The sequence below is a fragment of the Microtus pennsylvanicus genome, chromosome 4, assembly GCF_037038515.1.
Source record: "Microtus pennsylvanicus isolate mMicPen1 chromosome 4, mMicPen1.hap1, whole genome shotgun sequence".
In the NCBI taxonomy this organism is placed as follows: domain Eukaryota; kingdom Metazoa; phylum Chordata; class Mammalia; order Rodentia; family Cricetidae; genus Microtus; species Microtus pennsylvanicus.
In genome coordinates this window covers 91,147,149-91,170,824 of record NC_134582.1, presented here as the reverse complement: position 1 = coordinate 91,170,824, position 23,676 = coordinate 91,147,149, and the positions used below count along the sequence as shown (strand labels likewise).

Below are 23,676 nucleotides of genomic sequence, written 5' to 3'. Positions count from 1 at the left end.
ACTATGATACTGGCGAGACAGGAGAGCTCATTTTCTAGTTTTATATTTCGTTAAGACTTGATTTGGGGTCCAGAATGTGGTCTATTGTGCAGAAAATTTCATGTGCTTCTGAGTAGAATGTGTGGAAACAACTGGATGGAACACTGTAGATATCAAGTAAGTCCCTTTGATATAAAATGTGGTTTTGGTCAGAAGTTTCTTTGTTGATTTGTTTGGATGCCCAGTCAATGAGAGTGGAAAATGGAAATCCCTGTAACTGTATCAGAATGTATCTTCCCTTTATGTCCAGCAGTGTTTGTTTTATGACATCAAGTATACCAGTGTGCAGTAATATGTACTTCTAACCATTATGTAGTCCTGAAAACTTGTATTCATTTACGTATAGTAACTCTTTCCTTTTTTCCAGCTTTGGTTTGATGTCTACTCTGTCAGACATAAGAATAACTACTCCTGCCTACTTCTTGCTTTTCGTTATTCAGAGTTTTCCATCTTCCAATTATTATCCTTGCCCTTGAGGTGTGTCTTTTACAAACAAGAGATACCTGTGTCTTAATTCCATCAGGTTATTTTTTATGTTCAATTGTAAATTGAACAATTAACATTTGGGGTTATTTTTGAGAGATAGTTGCAGTTTTGTTGGTTGTTTTCTGAAGGGCTCTGGTAGGCCCTTGCATGGCAAACATGGGCTCTGGCAGGCAGGCCTTGCCCTCTCCTTGTCTCCCCCTTGCTAAGAACTGTTAGATTGCAGTCCTAAAGCTGGCCAGTAAGGTCTGTTCCCCCTTTCCCCTCTTCCTTGTTCCTTTTCCCTTCTTCCTTGTTCTCTGTCTCCAATCTTTGTCTCTTATTCCCTGCTCTTTGTTCCTCTGGGGCAAATAAACCTCCTTTGTGCTGAGAACTTAGTGCTGGGGTGTCTTATGCCAGCTCCAGGCCTTTCACTTGTCCTTGTTAGGCTGAATGTTGTCAGTTCTTTTCTTTGTCCTTTCTTTGTCCTAAAGGTTTGCTTACTTACTGAGTTGCATGTGTACGCCCAGTTCTTTCCTACTTTTTATGATTAATTTCTCTTCCCAGGAGATGTATTCTTTCCTGAGATTTTGTGTTGTGACTATTGTCTTCCTTCTTTGTGTATACAATTCCTTTAAATCTCTTCGGTGACAATGGCTTAAAGTTTATAAATTGCTTGTTTGTGCTTGACTTGGAAGGTCTTCACTTCTCCACCTGTCTTGTATTATTTGCAGTAGGGTCTGATGTAAGCCAGGTTGGCCTTGAATTCTCTAAGTTGTTGAGAATGATACTTAACTTCTGATCTTTCTTCTTACACCTCCCAGGTGCTGGTATATTACAGGAGTGCACAAATCAACACCCTTTTACTTCCTTTCTGGTTGAGTAGTAAGGCATTGTTTTGTTACTGCTTCTCTCCAAATGGTAGTAAGTAGCATAGGTTTAAGGGAAGTCCACCCACTAAGAGTATCTATGGATATAAAATAGATAAATGAACAAAAAGAGCAGACAACTACATAGGACTTTGTGGTGCTGAGGATCAAACCCAGGGCCCTGTGTATGTCAAGTGAGCTCTATACCAACTGAGCTGCATCCAGACCTCTGACAATTTATAGACTATCTTTGCTGGATATAATAATCTGGGCTGGCAATTATTGACTTTCTGAGATCAAATGTATAATTGTTTTTTCCAGATTTACGAGTTTCCTATTACAACTCCAAGGCTAGTCTAGTGGTTTCTCCTTTGCAAGTTGGCAAAGGTATAAGCAGTTTTTGTTTGGAAGCTCTATTTTTATTTGGTATTTTCTCTTGCAGATTTCAAATTGTTTTTGTTGTGTAGTGTGGGAATTTTTAAGATTCACTATATATATATATATATATATATATATATATATATATATATATACACATACATACATATATGTGTGTGTGTGTCTTATACATCTGTGTACATATATATGTGTATATGCCAAGCCTCTTGCCAACCCTAAAATGGCTCCCTTAAATAAGATATCTTCTTCCCTGCTCCCATATCCTATATCCTCCCTTCCAACCATCTCATTCCCCCAAGCTCTTCCCAATCCTCTCCTTCTCCCTTCTCTTTCCCCCTCTCCCCTTCCCCCATCCCACGCCCACCCCCATTCTCTCAACTCTTGCCTGGCAATCTTGACTGCTTCCAGTTTCCAGGCATCCTCCTGACTTTCTCGTCCGGATTCAACATTGATTTCCTTACTTCATTCATCTACTTGTCTGAATCCTCTTTGAAGTCACTGGATTTTTTTTTAAGTAGGATTTTTAATTCTTTGATGTTTCATCTAGTTAATCGCACAAATATAATAGAAAAACCACTGACACAAATCAGAGCCAAATTAGAGCAAGCTTTATTTGCGTACATGGGCTCTCTCCCACTAAAGAGGAGCTCAAGACTCAACCCCTGATATGGAGAATATAGGCTTTATAGCTCAGGAGTAGGGGATTTCCAAATGGGGGATTAGGCAGGATATAGTCAAACTCTTTGATACCATAACCAACTCCCAAATAATGACACAGGGACTTCTTCTTAATCATGAAACTTGCGCTTGTTCCCAACTAGCTCTTAAAATTTAAATTAAGCAATTTAGTTCTGCCACAAGGTAGCATGCCAGCTGTTCTACACTTGGATATACGTGGATGTTAAATAGAGTTGGACTGTGGACCATCCGCTCCCAAATAATGAGATGGAGACTTCTTATTAATCATGATTAATAAGCTTATGAAAGCTTAGGCTTGTTCCCAACTAGCCCCTAAAATTTAAATTAACCCATTTGTATAAACCTAGCCACATAGCTCATTACCTCTCCTCATGACAGTACATCCTAGTTCCTCTGTGTCTGGCTGGCGAATTCCCCACCTCTCAGATACTTCCTCTCTCCCAAGAAGTCCTGACTATCCTTTCCCGCCTAGCTATTGGCCGTTCAACTCTCTATTAAACCAATCAGAAGGTGCCTTAGCAGAAAAACATCTTCACAATGTACAAAAAGGTTATTCTACAACATTAGGCAAATAAGTGGGGTCCGAAGCAGAGCATGACAAAGGCATGGTTGCTGTTTCCTGGAAGAGGCAGTATAGCATCAGGTTTAGTTAAGGTTATAGGTGGGGCATGGCTTAATCCTTGACAGAGATTTAATCATAAACAGAGACAAACCTAGCATGACTTTGCTATAAGATGGCTTTCAAGCTCAAAATAGAGGCGGGCTGGTTTATCATTATTTCATTATTCTTGGCTTCTATTATTGAGGAATTGTGGGCTAAGTTATTTCCCATGTTTTTATGTATGCTTCTCTGCTGTGATCTGAGTTTTTTGGGGTGGCTGCATCTTTCAGACCTCTGTTTCTTTACCTGTCCTTTTTGTTGATTGTAAGTGCTGGCGCTTACTTACCAGGCCAAGGTTACCTGATATGGTCGTCAGGAATTAAGCCAGGCTGATGGGAGGGGTCCCAGCAAGACTGAGGATGTGACGATTGTATTGAGAGCATTCAGACTTTTTATACCTTTATCAGAAATAGAATATAATGGCAGTTTTCAGGATCGATACAGTTGTAGTTGCCAGGATACAATGATGTTTGCAGACTTTACAGGGCACATAAGACTAATGTCTAAGTCCAATTGTCCTGTTGAGTGTCCCTACTTCCTTGACTTCCAAAAGAACATATAGAGAAACCCTAAGAGGCCTGAATGTTTCACTGCCTGAAGGAGTCTTCCACTAACTGGAAGGCACATTGTGCCCCAGGAGCCATGAACTCTAGCCTGAAAAACCTATGATGTATGCCTTTTAAGACAGCCAGGCCAGACCAACTTCATGATTCCCTGTGGTTTGTGTATCTATAACTGTAGATACTCTTAGTAGGTAAGCTTCTGTTAAACCCACGATGCTGTTTTTGAGAGAAGTGATAACAAAACAATGTATTAACAGCCAACCAGATTTACAAAGGAGTAAAGGAATAGCACACACCTTTAATCCCAGCACCCAAAAGACAGAGACAGGCAGATCTCTGTAAACATGGGTAAGAGAATCCACGAGAGCCCAAGATAAAGGGAGTTATCAAATATTTATTGAGGACCACTCATGAGGACCATGGTCCTCGGCTCTATGGGCACTGGGAGCTGCAATCAAATCTCCAACCACCACCCGAGAGAGTGAGTAAGCCCCTCCTCTCTCTTAACAGCCGTCCTGTCCACAGACAGAAGACCCTGCCCCTATGTCTGGTATCCTCAAAAGCTATTGTCTAGATGAATTCCCACAACAGATCTCTGAAAGTTCAAGGCCAGCCTAGTCTACACAGTGAATTCCAGGCCAGCCAGTATTACATAGTATGATCCTTATGGTGACTCACAACCCATATGGTGGTTCACAGCCATCTGAAACTCTAGGGCATTCAATGCCCTCTTCTGACCTCCACTGGCATGCTTGTGGTACACACACATGCATGCAGATAACACACATTCTAAGTTCATGCAGACAACACACACAATCTAAAAAAATGTTCTTAACATCTACCTACTTTTAAAATAAATAAATAAACCTGGAGATGGGAAGAGGACTCATCAGTTAAGAGCTCTAGCTATTTTCCCAAAGTACTATTTCCCAGAACCCACATGGCAGCTCACAACTGTCTGTAACTCCACTTGCAAAGGACCCGACACCCATGGCAAAACACCAATGCATATAAAAATAAAGATAAATAAGATTTTTTTAAAAACTGCAATTAAAAAAAAAGGAGTTGCAGCCGGGCGGTGGTGGCGCACGCCTTTAATCCCAGCACTCGGGAGGCAGAGGCAGGCGGATCTCTGTGAGTTTGAGACCAGCCTGGTCTACAAGAGCTAGTTCCAGGACAGGCTCCAAAACCACAAAGAAACCCTGTCTCGAAAAACCGAAAAAAAAGGAGTTGCTGTGATCATGGTGTCTCTTCACAGCCATAGAGACTAAGACACCACACCACTCCTATTGTTCAGCGGTATTCCTTCTAGAATTTTCTCTTCAGTCTCTGGGCCCATTTGAACCTCTGCCAGGGTTTCATTCCTTGTGGGCTTTACATTCTCACCTGGATTTTTTGGGGAGAGGTGAATATTTAGCTGTGCTCATATTGTGTCCTTCAACACTGAGTCCTCTTTCTTGAGCCATGGAAGTGTCTCTGCCGTCAACTATAGCGCTCAGAAACACCTTTGCCTTTGAGATGGTTCAAAGTTTCAAGTGAAGGAACGCTCTCTCAAGGCAAGGATGGTTGGCTATTGTGTTTGGTATTCTGTAGCTGTGCTCATCCTTCTCACAGGCTCAACTCCATCCTGGGAACGCTGGGTCCTCAGCTCTGACCATGATGTGGAATCTCAAAAGCTTTCCCAGTGCCCCGGATGCACGCCAACCAGTTCATGCCTTGGGAATCTGAGCCTGGCACTAGCACTTTTTAAACATCTCTGCACAATTCCAGTGTGTGTCCAGGGTTAAAAAACACATGGACTCAGAAGTCTTTCTTACCAGCTGTCTTCAGTCTCTCAAGCAGAATTTTCTTTTTTCTTTTCTTTTCTTTCCTTCCTTTCTCTCTTTATTTCTTCCTTTTTTTTTCTGTTTTCCAAGAGAGAGTTTCTGTGTAGCCCTAGTTGTCCTGGAACTTGCTCTGTAGACCAGGATGGCCTTGAATTTAGAGATCTGCCTGCCTCTACTTCCTAAATGTTGGACCGAGATTAAGGGTATGCACTATCATGCCCAGCTTCGAGCAGAATTTTTAAACTGGGGCTCCTAGGATGAATTCTGTATGGGAGGGAGTTTGTAAATCCTTAAAATTATCTCAGTCTCTACATTTTTCAAAAAAAGAGGGCTGAGACAGTCCCATATAGCCAAGACTGACTTTGAACTCACTATTGAGTCTCCTCTTTCCTCTTCTCAAGTGCTGGGATTACAGGTGTGCACCACCACACCTGGTCTGATTCGTAAGGAGGTCTACAAAAAGAACAATAAAGAAAGAAACCCAACGCACCACGCCCTCTGGCACCCAGAAATCCATCTTCATACTTTTGACGTGAGGTTTAGGTTTAAGCAAAGAGCAGAAGATATGATCATTAAGCAGTACTTGCCAAAATGAAGTCCAGCCCACCAGCAGCCTGTCATTATCGGGGCTCCAGGCAATCCTTAAAGGTGGGCTAACCAGCTGTCAGGTCTCTGTGAAATCTCTTCTTGGGACACTTGTCCTTCTCTACCTGGCAGGAGGCTTCTGCCATTTCCTTTTCTCAGAATGAGATTCCCGGGAAAATTCCAGTTCCTGGTGGCGGTGGGGTGTTCTCAAAGCTAAACTGGGAGGTACAAATTCCTCTCACAGAAGAGCTTCACCCCTGCCAGAATTCTTGCAAAAAGGTTGTGAACGGCTCATGGGCCGTTACTCCCCTGACTTCCTTCCAGAAACAGTAATCTTACATAAATGGTACAGTTAACAAAGAGGCTTGAGCACAGGAACACAAAAAGAAAAACCTGATGGATCTGGGCCTGATTTTAAACAACCCCAGATCACCATGTCTCTGCAGAACTGGTAAAAACTGGATTTAGAACTACTGTGACTTTTTCCAGGCCAGTGTGTGTGTGTGTGTGTGTGTGTGTGTGTGTGTGTGTGTGTGTAGCGGGGCGTGAATATCAGGGAGCAAAGCTCGTTTCTTCAAGGAAGACCAAGTTTCATTTCAGACTCAGATTTCCTCTCGGTCAATGACCACTCATCAAACGGGCGAGTTAATATGAGGGAGGGAGGGAGGGAGGGAGGGAGGGAGGGAGGGAGGGAGGGAGTCATCTGGCTTGATTTTGCATTGAAAAAAAATTAAAGGATAATAAAGTGTTCGGTTCTTTGCACAAAAGCTCAGTAGTGGTGAGATAGGAGCATATAACTGTTATGATTTAGTGGCAGGATACCTTGGTAGCTCTAGGCCAAGCTATGGTGCAAAGATCACACCATACAACAGCCTCCTCTGAGAGCTTGAAAGAACTCCAGTGTCTACCTACAATTTGCTGTTTACATACAACAAAGCACTATACATACCTAAAACAAAATGAAATTCTTACCCAAACAACAGTGTAGCTTAGATTTTCACAGATCATTCCCAACCCCCTTCAGATCCCAAATAGAAGCTGAAATAACTAACAGTCATTTAAGCTGCTAGATAGTGCCACGCTGGGAAAAATCAGTGACAGGCAGGTGACAGACACATGGGCTGGGAATTGATTTACTGAAGATCATGCCAATGGAAAAAGAAGGATTTAATCAAGGATGCTGCAGAAGCTGCAGCAGGCTCATTCCTGGAGAAGGGACGGTGCCACCTGGATATACAGTTGTTCAAAGGTAGTCATTAGTCTTTCCAGAGGGGACACCTGCAGGGCCCCAGTTGGGAGGGGCAGGAGGTGTCCTGGTCTGTGTGACAGTGCTGTGAAGAGATACCATGACCACAGCAACTCTTAAAAAAAAAAGTATTTAATTGGGGCTGGCTTACAGGCTCGGAGGTTTAGTTCATTATCAGCATGGTGAGAAGCACGGTGACATGCAGACAGACGCTGATGCTGGGGTTGCTGAGAGTTCTACATCTGGAACCATCGGCATCAGGAAGAGAGAGAGACTCTAGGCCTGGCTTGGGCTTTGAAACGCCAAAGCCCACCCCTAGTGACACACTTCCTTCAACAAGGCCACACCTCCTAATCCTTTCAAATAGCACCAGTCCCTAAGTATTCAATTACAGGAGCCTAGACGGGCCATTCTTATTCAAACCACCATGTGAGGGCAGCTCATTATTTTGGTGAGGAATAACTTTTTCAGTATAGGTTGTCATTCCTTTGAGCTGGCTATCTGTGCAAAGGCAGGCATGGGTCACTCACAATCAATTGCTAATAAAGCTCCTAAGGGTATCCGCTTGCTACTTCAAGGGTGGCATTTTCTACAGTGGTGTCAGGCTACCCTAATACAGGTTGCAACCAGGGTTTGTTGAAGTGAATTCCTTCTGGTCCTGTCTAGAGGCAGCAAAGATCTAGCTCTGAGTCTAGCATTCCCTGAGGCAAAGGCAGTCTTTTCATTCCAAGGTTAGTATACCTCTGCAGGACCATCCTCCCAAGAAACTAAAACAAATTAAAGAAAAATATTGACTTTTAGGAACTCTTTTAATTGGTTAAGTCTTGATCCCAGTGTATAAGCATTTGGCTCCAAAATAATATTGAACTGGAAGCCAGACAGTAGTAACACATTCCTTTAATCCCAACACTCAGGAGGCAGAGGCTGGTGGATATCTACGAGTTCGAGGCCAGCCTGGTCTACAAAGTGAGTTCCAGGAAAGCCAGGGCTATACAGTGAAATCCTGTCTGAAAAAGAAACAAACAAAACAAAAATATTGAATTGGGTGGGGATGCCTCTGCCTCACTTTCCAAGAGGGTGGAATAGGAGGAGGGCAGAGAGTGGACCAGGGCAGGAGCCATGGTTTCTATCCTCCAACTTCTCCTCACTCTCAGAGGACCAACAGGAAGACACTGCTTCAACCTCCTCTTCGTTTACTTCTTTAATTTCACTTAAGCTAAGCTAAAAAAAAAATTAAAAAATAAAGTAAAAAAAATTTCACTTAAGCTGAATCAAACTTTTCACATGAAAATGAAAGCAATAGTATATGATGTTTAATATCATTATTTATTCATTTTTCATGTTTATTATTATTTATTTCTACTGAAGAATTTCTCAGCCTTTACCATTACTGAGAAAGGATACTATCTTAGGATGCCAGTGTTTAGTACAATATTTTTGAAGTAGAGGTGATGAGGAAGTTCTAGAATTTGGCTATATAACATACAAAATACTACTATACAGAGACAGTTTCGAAGGCAACTTTTGTTATATGTTCTGATTTTTTTTTTTAAACATGGCCTAGAACTGCCAGAGATCTGCCTGCCTCTCTACCTCCCAAGTGCCGAGATTAAAGGCATATGTTGCCACACCTGGCTTACTTTTACAACTTTTCAAAACAAGTCTAGAGAGATTCAGACTATAAGTCAATTGGTAGCATGCTTGCCTGGAATGCACACAGCCCAGGTTTCAATGTTGAGTACCACATTAATGAGGCTTGGCAGGACATGCCTATAATTCCAGCACTCAGGAAGTGGAGGCAGGAGGACGAGGAGTTCAATGTTATCTTCGACCATATAGTGACGTTAAAGTCAGCATGGAATACAAGATACCCCGTATCAAACAAAAAAACAAAACGCTTCGACAATCCGTGATTCAGGGTGGACTGGGGAGGTCTCAGGTTCTGAAGGTCAGTATTAGGGATTAGTGAGGGATTCAGGGCCGGATTTTCCTTTGATGGTACCTGATTAAAAGCTGGTCTTTCCTTCCAGCTAACTTGGCAGAAGTACAAGAACATGTTAACATGTTAGCTATGCAATGGCAGGTGGAAGAGCTGAGGCACCAAGTCGGTGCTTGGGAGTTAGCTGGTGCTCTAGGCTAACTCTGGAGCTTATAAGAAAGAGTCCATTTACCTGAGATTACGAAGGACGTAGAGGACGTGCATACACATGACTCATTAGATAATCAGCTGCCCTCCAAAGGGCGTCTAAATCTCCCTGCTCAGCCAGGTTCCAGAATCAGCTTGTGTTCCTTTGAACCTATTTACTAAATCCTGATAAGGTTGCCCCACGGTTAAGCATTACCAACTTTGTGTTTCAAAGTACAAATATTTTACCGGCCTCTGAAAAGCATAAATATTACCTTTTGGCTAAGGTTGGTGTCTGAGAGTCTATGTAAGAGCAAATCTTGTGATGCTGAGATAATCACATATCTAATATGTCCTTTAGTTGAGTGTTAAATATCATGCATTGTTGAATGTGTCTTCTGTTGAATACTAGTTATAGCTAGATATGCCGGTAGGATTTTGCCTTCTGAAGTCTTGCTGTGGAACAAATAGAAGGGGAGCAACTTGTCCCAGTGGCTGCTCTTAGAAGTCACTCTGTTTCCCTGGACAGTGTTTTCTTTCCCTACAAAATGTTGTGACAGATAAGATACCCAACCTCTCTGTTCTTCTTTCTTTCTGTCCATGGGGTGGCCTTCCTGAGAGCAATTAACTTCTCTGAACTACAGGAGAGTGAGAATTTAAAATTTGGTGTTCAAATAACATGAAAATTATTTATTTTTATTTAAGTGTGTCTAGGACAAAGGGGATGCTGTAAATCATGGGGTTTTTTTTTCCTTCTTGTTTTCTGTGGTATTGGAGCTGTAACACAGAGCCTTGCATGTACTAGGTAAGAACACTATCACTGAGCTGTGTTTTTAGCCAGGACTTTTGAAGCATCTCTACAGAAAATTGTTGTAGAATATTAGTTAGAGATGTGTTATATTTGTTCATGCTGTGGAACATTTGTTTAATGAGGGAAAGATGTATTGTATTCTTTTCTGTGGCATTTGTTTAACTCTGTGAAGCTGTGTTCCTCGGCCTGCCTAAAATGCCTAGTTGGTCTGATAAAAAGCTGAATGGCCAATAGCCAGACAGGAGGAAGGATAGGCAGGGTTGACTGGCAGAAAGAATAAATAGGAGGAGAAATCTGGGAAGAGGGGATGGAGGAGCGAGAAAAGAAAGGGCCAGTCACCCTACCAGACTCGGAGTAAGAAGGAAAGAAAAGATAAACAAAAATAGAGAAAGATAAAAACCCAGAGGCAAAAGGTAGCTGGAATAATTTAAGAAAAGGTGGCAAGAAATGTTGTAATTGGAGCGGCGGAGCTGCGTCCCCAGCGCCCCGGCCGCCTGCTAGCTTATGCCTCGAAATAATTACACGGACACTGTATTCTTTTAAACACTGCTTGGCCCATTAACTCTAGCCCTTACACGCTAATTCTCATATCCCGATCAACCCATCTCTAATAATCTGTGTAGCATCAGTCTTACCGGGAAGATTCTAGCCTACGTCCATGCTGGATCGGAGTTCATTGTATCTGCCTCAGAGAGCAGAGCTATGGCCGTGCCCGGGAGAAGGGAGCATGGCGTCTCTCTGAGCTCACTTCCTCTTCCTCCCAGCATTCTGTTCTGTTTACCACTCCCACCTATGTTTTAACCTATCAGGGCCAAGCAGTTTCTTTATTGCTTAACCAATGAAATCAACAGATTGATATATGACACTCCCACATCAAAGAAACAAGCCAAGGTAAAGCTGAGTATTCATAAGTAGTAATAAGTCTCTGTGTTTATTCGGGAGTTCAGAGGTGGGCCCCCCAAAGAGGAAAGAATAAAAACAACAAACTACAGGAAATAGCCTGAGTCCCTAACCCCATCATCATTTCTCCTGGATATTCATTACAAAGAATGGCTATTGGCAGCCCACACTCCAGGTCTGGCTTGCTTTTCTTTCTGACAGCCCCGTTGCTGGTTCCTTTGGTTCAGAGCTTCTACTAAGGGTCCTCAGTTGCTAATGGTTTAATAAAGTACACAGAAGTTATCTTGTGTTGCCCTGTAGAGGCTCAAAAATGTAAGCCTATTCCACCTTGTCTGAAGGTCAGAGAGTTTTAGCTTGCTCAAAGTTGTCTACAACAACTGTGGCCACAGGCCCCGACCTAAAGTGTGCTTACTTGATGTTTTGGACATTAAGAAGGCCCATAGAGGTAAATCCTTTCCACTCTGACCAAAGGTCAGAGAATTCAAGAATCCTTCTGCTCTTTCTTTTAAGTTAGGTTTGACCTAAGGAGTGGCTGCCTTTGGGATTACTTGGTCTAGGGTGGGTTCACTGCCTAAACAATAGAATGCTTTTCTCAAGAGTTAATGATTTGATGTCTCAAGTGTTGGGGCAAGAAACTGTTCTGGTTGTCCTTTGTATCATGCTAAAGCAGCCTTTTTCTCTCCTTTTTGTATTGGGGTGTAAAAGTGTATGGAAAATAAACGTGGATGAATTCAGCATTCGGTATTTGCTGAGTCGCCCTCCAGATACTATCCTATGTCCTTGCGATTTCCTCTTATCTCTGTTCCGCCTACTTAACATTTTCTAATCCTCACACTCCTACCCTGGAATGTACAAACCCGCCCAGCGAGGATCTCAACGGAAGTCACCCCAAATATAAAAAGGTGGTGACGCTAGCGAGAGGAAAGCTGTAAATATCTGTAAACATGGGGCAAAGACATAGTATTCAACTGTCTGTACAATTGTTTGAATGTGCTTTAACAGCCGGAGGAGCTGGCATGGGGCAAAAACAAATGCAGAGATTTTTAGAGTTTGTAGATAATGTAAACAGTACACTTCCTCTGCCTCGCTGCTCGCGCACCAGCTGACCTTTTTGGGCTGCTCCAGGACTCAGAGAGGCCAAAGTGCAGCCCCACCTTCGCCCAGGCAAGCAGTAGTGCTATGGTCTTAGAGCCATAGCTGCAGTTACTGAGCAGATAGAAAAATATAAGGAGACAAGGACATAAGGAGTGGCTTTTCCACCAAGCCCGTGAGCCAGGCTACGGTCTCGGAGCTGCAGTCTCTGCCACTGCTGAGCAGGTGAAAAGAGAAAAGGAAGCTCAGGACAAGGAGCCCAACAATGGCCCGGGCTACAGCTAAGATTATGGCAGCCTATGCCACGCGCCATAGCAATTGGGTCTGACCCCCGCGGTGCTGTGGAGTCAAAAAAAAGCAGATGACAAAAATGTTTGGAGGGCTGTGCTTCCCACACCCAATGCCCAGAGCCAGTCAGCAAAAAAATGGCTAGAGGCAGCATGGCCTGATAGAAAATCTCCTAATTTTGTGATTGCAAGGTTTAAAATTAAAAAAAAAAACAATAGCAGGTAATTAAGAAAGAAAGAAAAGAAAGGAAGGAAGCGTGGGAGGAATAAAGGGAGGGAGGGGGGAAAGAGAGAGAGAGAGAAACTGGGATGATTATACCTGCCTAAGCTTGTGGACATGAAAATCTCAAGACACTGCAATGACAGACACCTAAAAACCTAAGCTAAATTTGCCAGCCCATCAGTGAGGGACCGTCCTCCTGGTCCCAAATCCCCAGTGAGACACAGCCTTGCAGTGGAGAGCATGGCTTGCGCCCCTGCCTGCTCCCAGCTTCAGCTAGCCAGGCATAGCCTGGTCCCTATCAGACAGTCAAGCTACAAAAAACAAAGCTAACAGCCTTATCCTAGCAGACAGCTTGGGGTGGCAGCCCAGATTGGCCTTGCCTAGACAGGTATCTACAAAAACATAAATAAGCAAGTTGAGCCTGTCAACTAGGCAGACTTATAGTTTGGATTTAAAAGATAGCTTCTAAATGTTTGATAATATATCCAACGGCCATGGGTCTATGTATTGTTACTTACAGGGGAGCATGAACCCTTCGATAAATCATTAAATAAAAAAAAATTGTATCATCAGTCGCCACAAAATGCCTTCAATCGTGCCTGTTTACTCTAAACTTTTTAAATGTGGGTACCGGTGAGCAGTCTGCCACGGATAGATTTTGGCATGATGGCACCAAGGAGACCTTTGCTAAAGTAAGGCGAAAAGACCCTAGCCCTAGATTATAGAAAGGACCCGATCCAGTCTTAATATGAGGTCAAGGGCATATTTGTGCTTTTTTTTTTTCACAAGAAATGATGAGATGAAGATGTGTTATACAGAAGGATGCCAGCCCTGCTGACACAGCAGCCGCTGATGACTCCACAGAAGTAGCGGAAAGGGATTCCTGAACCAGTGTTCCTGCATATAACATCACGTTGCAATCTGAGAAGAGAAAGAAGACCGTGCCGATGACTGGTGATTCCTAATTTCTTGGTGGACCTACTGCACAATCTTCCAAGCCTTTGTGTGTCTTGTTTACTTTGGAGCCACTCCAAAGACACTGACAAAAGATATGACAGTTTATCCAGACTATGTCTTGGGACACAGAACTCATTTTGCCAGTGTGGTATTCAATCTGCTGTTGAAACAAAGGACCTAAAAATTGAGGCCTCAATTTTCCCCTCTGAGGAAAAAAAGACTCATTACAAAGTGTTACTGAAGCTTCTCTTCAGAGGTGAGGAGGGTAGCCTAAAGTTTTTACTGCTGCTCAGAGATTTGGACAATTGCTTATGTTGTGCTTTCCTGTCACTTTAAGGGACAAGCCACGCCCACTTTCATTACCTCTGACCTGCCCGCCGCCATCTTGGGCCCTTCCTTTTCTGCTTCCTTGACATGCGTGCTTTTTATTATAAGGAAGACCTGGGAATGTTATGGTTTTGGTCCCTTTAAGAGACAAGCCACACCCATTCTCCTCCCCATCCGCTGAGGCAGGCTGATCTTCAGCTTCTGGCCTGAGCTCTTTCTCTTTTCCATCTTCCTCTCAGAGAGGCAGCTTCGCTTCTGCCTCTCTCTCCACTTCTCTGCTTCCCCCCTTCTCTGTCTCTTTCTCCTCTTCTCTCTCTCTCTCTCTCTCTCTCTCTCTCTCTCTCTCTCCCCCTTCTCTCTCTGTCCCCCCTTCACCCTTCCTCCTCCATAACCCCCTGAATAAACATTCAACCTCACCCTGCATGTCCTGTCTATCCATGTTTCTGTCTTCTGCCCACCCGCCATGTGTCTCCCTGCCTGGAACCAGCCATTGCTCGAGGACCAGCAGCCGTCTCTGCCTGGGACTGGCTGCTCCCAGGGCCCGCTGTCTGCTGCCACATGGCCCGCCACCACTGCTCTGAGACCAGCAGCTGTCTCTGCCTGGGACTGGCTGCTCCCAGGGCCCACTGCCTGCCACCACATGGCCGGCCGCCACCATTTGGGACCTACAGCATTTCTGCTGCCTACTGCCGTGGGGATCTTGCAGCATTTTTAAAAAAGAACAATAGCTTAGAAGAAGAAATAAAGTTAAGACTCTCACCCATCACAGAAACCTTTTCTTGGCTGGGCAGTGGTGGAACACGCCTTTAATCCCAGCACTGGGAGGCAGAGGCAGGCAGATCTCTGTAAATTCAAGGCCAGCCTGGTATACAAGAGCTAGTTCCAGGACAGGCTCCAAAGCTACAGAGAAACATTGTCTCATGCTAGTTCCAGGACAGGCACCAAAGCTACAGAGAAACCTTGTCTCAAAAAACAAAAACAAAAAGAAACTTTTTCTTGTCTTTTGATTAAAATGGATTTAAGAGAATTACAAATTGTGTGTTTATTGTTAATTTCCACACTAAAATTATATTGACCTGTTAATGTTTGTAACTGCTTTCGTTCACTATAAGATGCTACCAATTTAAAAAAAGATTACAATTTGTCTAAGAAAAGTTTGACCTTACCGACAAGTTTTTGGATTGGACATGTTTAATAAGGAAAATTTTGATTTTGATACAGCTGAAAACTGTTAAGAAACACCCTAGACCAATTCAAAAGGGCATTCCCACTCCTGGTGATCCTCCACTCTTTTAATCAGGAGGTACTATAGCCATAGGCATATATGTAACACAAAGCACTATCTGTTTGCTTATCATTATCTAATTGCTGACGAACTTGCTTGACAGAAATTTGGCTCCGAAACAGAGCACTCTTCCTTAATCCTTGGCTTACAGAGGTCAACAGTCAGAGATGGATAAGATCCTTCCCCCATCCATCCACCAGGCACCTAAGACAAGGGCATCCATGAATAGAATACATGTAACAAAGACCGGTAAGTCTCTAAAACAACAACAACAACAACAAAATGTTCACCTAAGATAGCTGCAATCATCTGTCCTGTAGCAAAAGCTCAGGTTTTCTTAAAATTATTCAAAAGGAAGAAATATGTTGAGGCTCAAAAATGTGAGCCTATTCTACACTGTCTAGAGGTCAGAGAGTTTCAGCTTGATCAAAGTTGTTGACAACAACTGTGGCTATCCACCCTGACCTAATGTGTGCTTACTTGGTGTTTTGAACATTAAGATGGCCCATAGAGGTGTATCCTTCCACCCTGACCAAAGGTCAGAGAATTCAAGAATCCTTCTGCTCCTTTTTTTTTAATTAGGAGGTTTGACCTAGGGAGTGGCTGCCTTCAGGATACTTGGTCTAGTGTGGGTTCACTGTCTAAACAACAGAATGCTTTTCTCATGAATTAATGACTTGATGTCTCAAAGCATTGAAGCAAGCAATGTCTCTAGTAGTTTTTTGTATCATGTTAAAGCAGTCTTTTGTGCGCCCCCTTTTTGTTTTGGGGTGTAAAAGTGTATGGAAAATTAAACACAGGTAAACTCAGAACTCAAAACTCAGGAGTCAAAAGAAATTCAACATTCAATATTCATTGACTTGCCATCCCAATACTATCCTAAGTCTCCGTAATTCTTTCTTATCTCTGTTCCTCCTAGCAAACTTTTCTTATCCTCGTGCCCCTACCCTGAAACATATGCAACCTCTGTGGCTAGGACTGCAGCAAAAGTCACCCTAAAAAGGTGGCAGATGCGAGAACAAAGGGAGTGCAGGACACACAGCCTAGCAATGGCCTGGGCTACCTCGGACATATGGCAGTCAATAGCGTGGCTTACAAACATTGCCCTTCTTCGATAATAGCTCAATTAACTATCACATGCCTTATGATATCTCTCAAGCATCATTGTGTTAGCTTTGTTGGAGGATGGGGCTGACTACACAGGCTACATGGTGTTTAGAACCTCCAAAGGTCACACGGAAACACTTCTCAAGTCTTCCAAAGCTTAGCCTTTTCTTCCAGCTCTTTACAGTGTGTTTGGGAACTAAATGCTGTAACGTTTGAAAAAAAGTCTCGCTTCCTCCCAGGCACAGACTTCTGAAAAAAAAAGGGGGGGGAGTAATGGAGGGACGGGGGCTGGTGGTATAAGCCTGTGATATCAAGTCTGCATGAGGCTGAATGAAAAAGATTGAAAGTTCAAGGCCAGCCCGAGCAACTTAGTGAGACTATTTCTTAAAAAAGGAAAAAAAAATGTTTTTAAGAGGATCAAAAGGAGTTGGGCAGTAGTGGCACACACCTTTAATCCCCACACTCAGGAAGCAGAGGCAGGCAGATCTCTATGAGTTTGAGGCCAGCCTGGTCTACAGAGCAAGTTCCAGGACACAGTTACACAGAGAAAGCCTGTCTCGAATTACTCCCCCTCAAAAAAAGAGGAAAGAGGCTGGGGTTCAATGGTAGAATGCTTTCCGAAAGCATGAACTGCAAAGAAAGCAAAGCACATATTGAACTATTTCATAAAGGGACACTGGGTGGTAGCACCACATCTTGACCAGGTTTGGGCCACAGTTAGGCCCCCATGGAGCCGTGGGGGATTTGGCACTGTTGACGGTGCTGTGAATTTGCAGGTAGACCTTAAAAGTGACTCATACAGGTAAACAATCGGATCTAGCATTTGAGAGAATTTATCATGTGCTGGAGTTGAGTGAATTCCAGTTATTAACTCATCAGTTATCAAAACCATTTTCTCTTTTTTTTCAAAGAGATTGAAAGAGAAAGGTATTGTATTGTGGGATGCCCTCTAGAGAGGACCTCTCAGACACGGTTTACAGACAATTGAGCATCTTTAGTCTTGCGGGTTGGGGCTACACTAAGGTCTTTGGAACTCAAGTGCAATGTCAAATGTTTAGAGTAAGTTGGCTGTTTGTTTTGTTTTTAAAGACAGTATCTTGGCAGCTTCAAGGGGAGGTTTTGCACAAACAAGCAGTTTAACCGAAGCTAAGGTAAACAGTTAACTGGAAGGGGAGGTTCTTACAAGCAGGTTGTTTAACATAAACTACAAGTTAGCTGAGGCAGCTTGACCTCAGGTTTCTAGAATAGAGTTAAATAATTTTCCATGAGAATCTCCATCAGAGAGGCCAAATTCATGTTAACCTAAAATGGCCTCAGCAAGAATACAAGATAGAGGAACCGCTACGCTGTTTGCCTTGTTGACAAAAAGAAAGAAGTAGCTGTGTGGTGGTTGTGTACACATTTAATCCCAGCACTCAGGAGGCAGAGGCAGGTAGATGTACTAGTTCAAGACCAGCCTGCTCTACAGAGTAAGTTCCAGGACAGACATGGCTACACAGAGAAACTTGGAAAAAGGATGCGGGGGTGGGGAGGGAGAGAAAAGAGACAGAGGAAGGGGCAGAAGGAAGACTAGAGGAAAGGAAAAATTCAAGTTTAAGTCCCATGATGCCAGTAGGTACCATTAATTCATTGTTTTTTAATATTTTTTATTTATTATTTATATTATATAGATGAGTACTCTGCATATATACTTGAAGCCAAAAGAAGACATCAGACCCTATTATAGATGGTTGTGAGCCACCATGCAGTTGCTGGGTATTGAACCCAGGACCTCTGAAAGACCAGACAATGCTCTTAACCTCTACGCCATCTCTCCACCCACCACCTCCATTCACTTTTTGTTAGAAAACTCATCTTTGAGTTTTATCTTCCCAATCTGCAAAATGAGTATGCAGGCAACATCTCACTGGGTGTCCATGAGACGATGGAGACAAACCTGCTGCAGAATACTGGCCACCGTTCACTTCCATTTTTCTTCACTGGTAAATTGAGTTGACGTGAAAAATATTAAGTTCCCTCCAGCCTTGAAAAGTAAGGCTTCGTATTCTTTATTTTTAGATCCAAGTATGGAGCAATTGCAGCTGAGGGGTTGTCAATGGGACCCATCTTAGTACAGCTATGATGGCCTGACTTGAAGAAACGCAGCCTCTCTTATGTTGTAAAGTAACATCAGTGTTGGTGACAGCACTCTCTATACTGGAAGTAAACTCATAGAGCAGCACACATTCCATCGCCACCCCCCATGAGATGTCTACCCTGAGTTGGCCACTAAGACCAGTTTGCAGGATCTTCATACGACATGGACCTAGAGGGAGAAGCCCCGCTGTTCTCAGCTCCTCTATCAGCGAATAAGTTGTTCCCTGTGTTTCATTCTGAGTCCCTCAACTCCTTCCCTATCAGATAAGAGCCACAGACTTGAGGTTGATAGATTTTTCCATGAGACAATGTAATTTCTTGTTTCACTTCCCCTCCTTGCCCAAACAAGAAGTTAGGACATATCTGCCCCGACCCTGCGTCTGTATATAGATTAAGCCTGGCTGGCCTTAGTGTTGAAATGATACCAGGCAAGTGGCAAACCCAGACACGAACATCATAGGAAAAAAGGAAGCAGACAACATTCAGGTTTGTCACCGTGCTGACTGCTGTGCCCACAATTCTTGTTGTACTCTCTCTTAACAATTTAGTTCCAGAAAAATCCCTGAGAATAAGAAACACCTCAAATGTCTCTGTCATTACAGAAGTCTGTGACATGATTGCGACAGAGGGAAAAATGTATTTGGTGAAAATATACCCATGACTCCACTGAGGAATAGAACTGGCCAAGAATATTTGCATCAAAATCACTACCCATTGAGCAACAGCCAATCTAAAGATAGAAATATACCCAAGTCAAACCTGATCATTTTCTGCAACGAAGTGAGGCTGTCGAAGCTCCTGTGGTTTGGGGCTCACCTCCTTCCTCAGCACTCAACACATGAAGCCTGCAGCAGCCAGGCACTTCTCTGCCTGCAGAGGAAGACAGGACTCTCACAAGTACAGAAGACCTTGGGTCTTTTGGCTGCAGTTTCGGCCTTGTTTATCTCAGTGACATTTCTTGACTGAACTTGACAAGATGGACTGACTTCTCTCCTCCTTCCCCATTGCTCTGTTTCCAGTCACTTTAAGTTAAATCATGGAACCTGATCATTTTCTGCTCATTATCCTTTTCTTCCCCGTGGCTTGTCTTCAAGGTCTAAAATTAGCTTGGACATCACTGGCCAGCCATGAGTGGGTTGGGGGTGGGGTGGAGTTATAGTAGCCTCGGGTCCATGGTCTTCCCAGTACTGCAGGACATCAGTGTCAGTTATTTTAGAACTGAAAGGAAAGAAAAAGAAAAACTGAGACTCATGGCTGACCTAAGTCTGAAGGGAAACCAAATCCCGAAGCGGATAACCTGGAGAGTCTTCTCCGGTCTGAGACAGAGGGGGTGGGAAGGGGTTTGTCTTCTCAAGTTCCACCCAGACAGAGCTTGGGAGCATGAGAACACGTGACTATCAGAAGCTCCATGCCTGTGGAGAGGGCCACCTCTTTTCACCCAACCCAGGGAACTTTTTAACCAGGCTTCCTGGCTATTTTAAACCCCTGGTGCTTCAGGCTGTTTCCTGTGGCTGCAAACCCCAGGAGACTAAGATAGATAGGGCTCAGAGCTCAGCTGTAGTGACAAAGTAAGTAACTGAAGAGGAAGGAGGGAGGAGAGCAGGGAATGAGCCCAGCAAGATGCCCACAAACTTCATATTAAAACACGAGTTTAATCTAGGTTCTTATCTCTCTGAGGCCTCACCAGGCTTTCCTAGATTCAGAAGTTCCAAGCAGTTTATTTAGCTGCAGATTTGGGCTCAGAGATGATGTCATGATGAAATGAATTGTGGGAAGGCTACCTGGGGTGGCATAGGTGAGGCGGAAGAAATCCCCTCCCACAGGCACTGGTATAAATTCAGCTTTCAGTATAGTCATCTTGAGGTAATAAAGATTGGTTAATGTCCTTCAGTGAGAGTTTGTGATTATGCCCTAAGGATGTAGCAATCTGTTCCACTGACCTCTGAAACACCTGCGACCTGAGATTTAGTGAATGGTTAGCAGGTCTATACTGGTTCCTAACTTCTTTATTGTGCTTAGTCACCTCCTGAACTTGGACCGTGGGGTGTCGACTTTAATCTAATGTCCAAGCTGGATTGAACTGTCTCTGATCCTTTGGGCCACTTATTGCCCCGCCCTAATGGGGAGAGCTTAGAAATCAGAATGGCTGCCTCCGGGGAAATGAATGGCTCCAGACGTGACCTGGCTGTAGAGACGTTCAGGAGGCTAAGAGCACTAGCCGTGCTCACAGAAGACTTGAGTTTCATTGCCAGCACCCACGGGGCAGTGCACAACTGCCTATAACTCCAGTCTCAGGGAATTCAACAAGGCCTTCTTTCTCCAGCCTCAGGCACACACATGTTACACATACATAAATGTGGGTGAAATATTATACACATAAAGTAAAAATAAATATAAAAGATGAGAAAGAAAAACACAATCATCTTCATTTTTAATATTTATAAGTATGTGTGCATGCATGAGTATGTACCTCCGTGTACATTTGGAGGTCAAAGGACAACCTATGGACGTCTTCTCTCCTTCTGTCCTGTGGGTCTCAGGGATTGAACTGAGGTGATCCGGCTGGTTGGCTGGTTTCCTGGATAGCCGTCTTACTGGCCCCTACTCATTCTTCTTGAAGTGACAAGTATTATTCAAAATTATACTGTAAATAATCACAGACATTTCTGTAAGGAGCCTTGTGGCATTTCAGGTGAGGAATAAGAAACCACTGCAACCAAACCACTGCAACTACTATATCTATGGCTTCACTGGACAGACCTAGTGAGCTGAAAAGTCAAGGAACGGCCAGGCGATTGCAGATGCTTCCATGTCTGTAATCTCTGAAGGGGTAGAATTGAGGTACATGCCAGAAGAAAGGTGACACCATCCTCTGGATAAATCAGGAGGCTAGACCGTGAGAATGGTTACCCCAGTTCAGGCAAGCACATTGAGGCAATGATGTCTTCATGTCCCCTTCCCTACAGTCAAGTTCACTTAGTGTGTACAACGTCGGCCTAGAGGGCTACGAAACTTGAAGTACAAATTAAAGAAATTGTTTTCCTCTTCGGAAAGTTTTTTTTTTCCTGTATCGAGGAAGTGATATGTTCCAAAGTGGTGGGGGCTGTGGACCCCCAGACCCTGACTTTCTTGTAAACAACTTGTTAGGCTTGCAGCTGCTCTGAGCAAAACACCTTGTTTTCCTGGGTTTGCAGCTGCTCTGAGCACGAGACCCTCAGGAGTTCCTGATGGCAGAGGAGTGGTTTCTGGTGGGTTTGGATGGGGCACGGCTATCAGTTAAGGATCCCTATATAAGCTGCCCCTGGATACAATAAAGGGGGCATTCTTGTTTCAAGGGTGATCAGTGTCTGTCTCTGTGTGTCTCTGTGTGTTTAAATCTCCAGGCCCTTGCCCGAGACTTGCTAACCGTCTCGTAGTACAAGCACCGCACTACAGGCGTAGTACACGTAGTACAGGCGGAGAGTACACCAAGCACTCTGGATGGACACCAGAAAGGCCCTGAAGGAAAGAGCGTAAGTGTTGGCGTCCTGTACAGCTGCATCACAGGAGGCACACAACTAGTTCCTGGAGCATCTAGAGACTGTCACCGTCCTCAGGGTTTGCCCACAGCTCCTTTCCATTCCCACAGAACTGGGAAGGATTCTAATCACATTGCTTCCAGCTGCTGTAGGAAATGAAGCCATCAGTGACCCTGGCCTCATCTTCTAAAATAGTGGATTCTGAAGTCAGTGACAAGAGCCACTTTGAAGGGTGATGGCCTGGCATCCCTGGCACATTCGCTTGGTTCGTCATTTCCTTATCTTTTAGTTGTTTCTTTACTACATTTATTTGTTAATTGTGCATGTGTGTAAACGCACACAAGTCTACCCAGATGAGAGAATAACTTTCGTTTTTTGTTTTTTGTTTGTTTGTTTTTGAGATAGGGTTTCTCTATAGCTTTGGAGCCTGTCCTGGAACTAGCTCTGTAGACCAGGCTGGCCTCGAACTCACAGAGATCTGCCTGCCTCTATGAGTGCTAGGATTAAAGGCATGCGCCATCACCACCCGGCCGAGAATAACTTTCAAGAGTCAATTCTCTCCTGCTGCCACGTAGGTCCCAGGCATTTGAACGCCAGTCATCAGATTTGGCAGCAAGCGCCTTCACCTGCTGAGTCACCTCACCAGCCCTTGGTATTTTTTTCTTAAGTTGGGAATGAACCAATGCTAAGTGGCCTACCAATGAGCTATCCTGGGTATCCTCTCTGTGTTTTTAATCAAAATGTGTATGTCTGTGAGTGTGGGGGGGGAGTTTCAGATGAAAGTACAAAGTATGAAAACTTAAATTATAAATATTATCATGTTGTCTCTATAATTAAGACACATTGGAAAAGCAGGGATGTTTAGTGCGACCCATTTACAGGGACAAAATCTATCTCTCACAAACCATCATTGCCTGGGATCCCTCACTAAAGTGAGCAGGGAAGCTGGGACATGAAAGTGTAAGCATTCAGTCTGTGTCTATCTGATTGCTGTGTGCGAAAGATGTGGAGAGTGATATAGACAGGTGGGGACACAAGTGTGCATGTCCTTAGAGACGCCCTTTCGCACACCTGCCGCCGGCTAACCTACGATATCACACCTATCAGTGGATTCTAGCGTGTAACACACTTGGCTGGAGCTCAAGGAGGAGGGGTACGGGAGGAGGGAGATTTCAAACGAAAGTTAGAAATGATGTCGTTTTCTGGAAGTATGGGTGTTAGGGGATCTCCCCTGACCTCTGCTGTGTGTGTGTGTGTGTGTGTGTGTGTGTGTTTCCTGTTCACTGTGGTACGCTGCTCTTTCCCCTGTCTCAACTTCATTTGGTAAAGAATTCTTTTATACATTATCTGAAGTTTATTCTTATGTTTGACCTATGGTGATAAAAAAAAAATCGTTCTTCCTCCCTATGCCCAAAGACACACCCTTTAAACTGTTTACAAATCTGAACTGGGAGTAGTGTCTCCGGCTTGGAGTCCCAGCTCTTGGTGACAGAGGAGGAACTAAACCAAACTCCACCGAGATTAACACGTGAAAGAAGTCGGTTTGTGGAGGAAGACTG

The 23,676-nt window shown here is 43.7% G+C and overlaps 1 long non-coding RNA gene across 2 annotated transcripts in view; it reads right to left on the bottom strand.

Annotated features, from left to right (window-relative positions):
- Positions 1–19,859, bottom strand: part of LOC142848769 (uncharacterized) — a 62,180-nt gene extending 42,321 nt beyond the window's left edge. The window contains exon 1 of one of the 2 annotated variants that reach the window (XR_012910470.1): positions 19,359–19,859. This is a non-coding gene — a long non-coding RNA (uncharacterized LOC142848769). The remainder of the gene's footprint in view (positions 1–19,358) is intronic. The other variant, XR_012910471.1, reaches the window with a different exon arrangement.
- Positions 19,860–23,676: the final 3,817 nt, after the last annotated feature.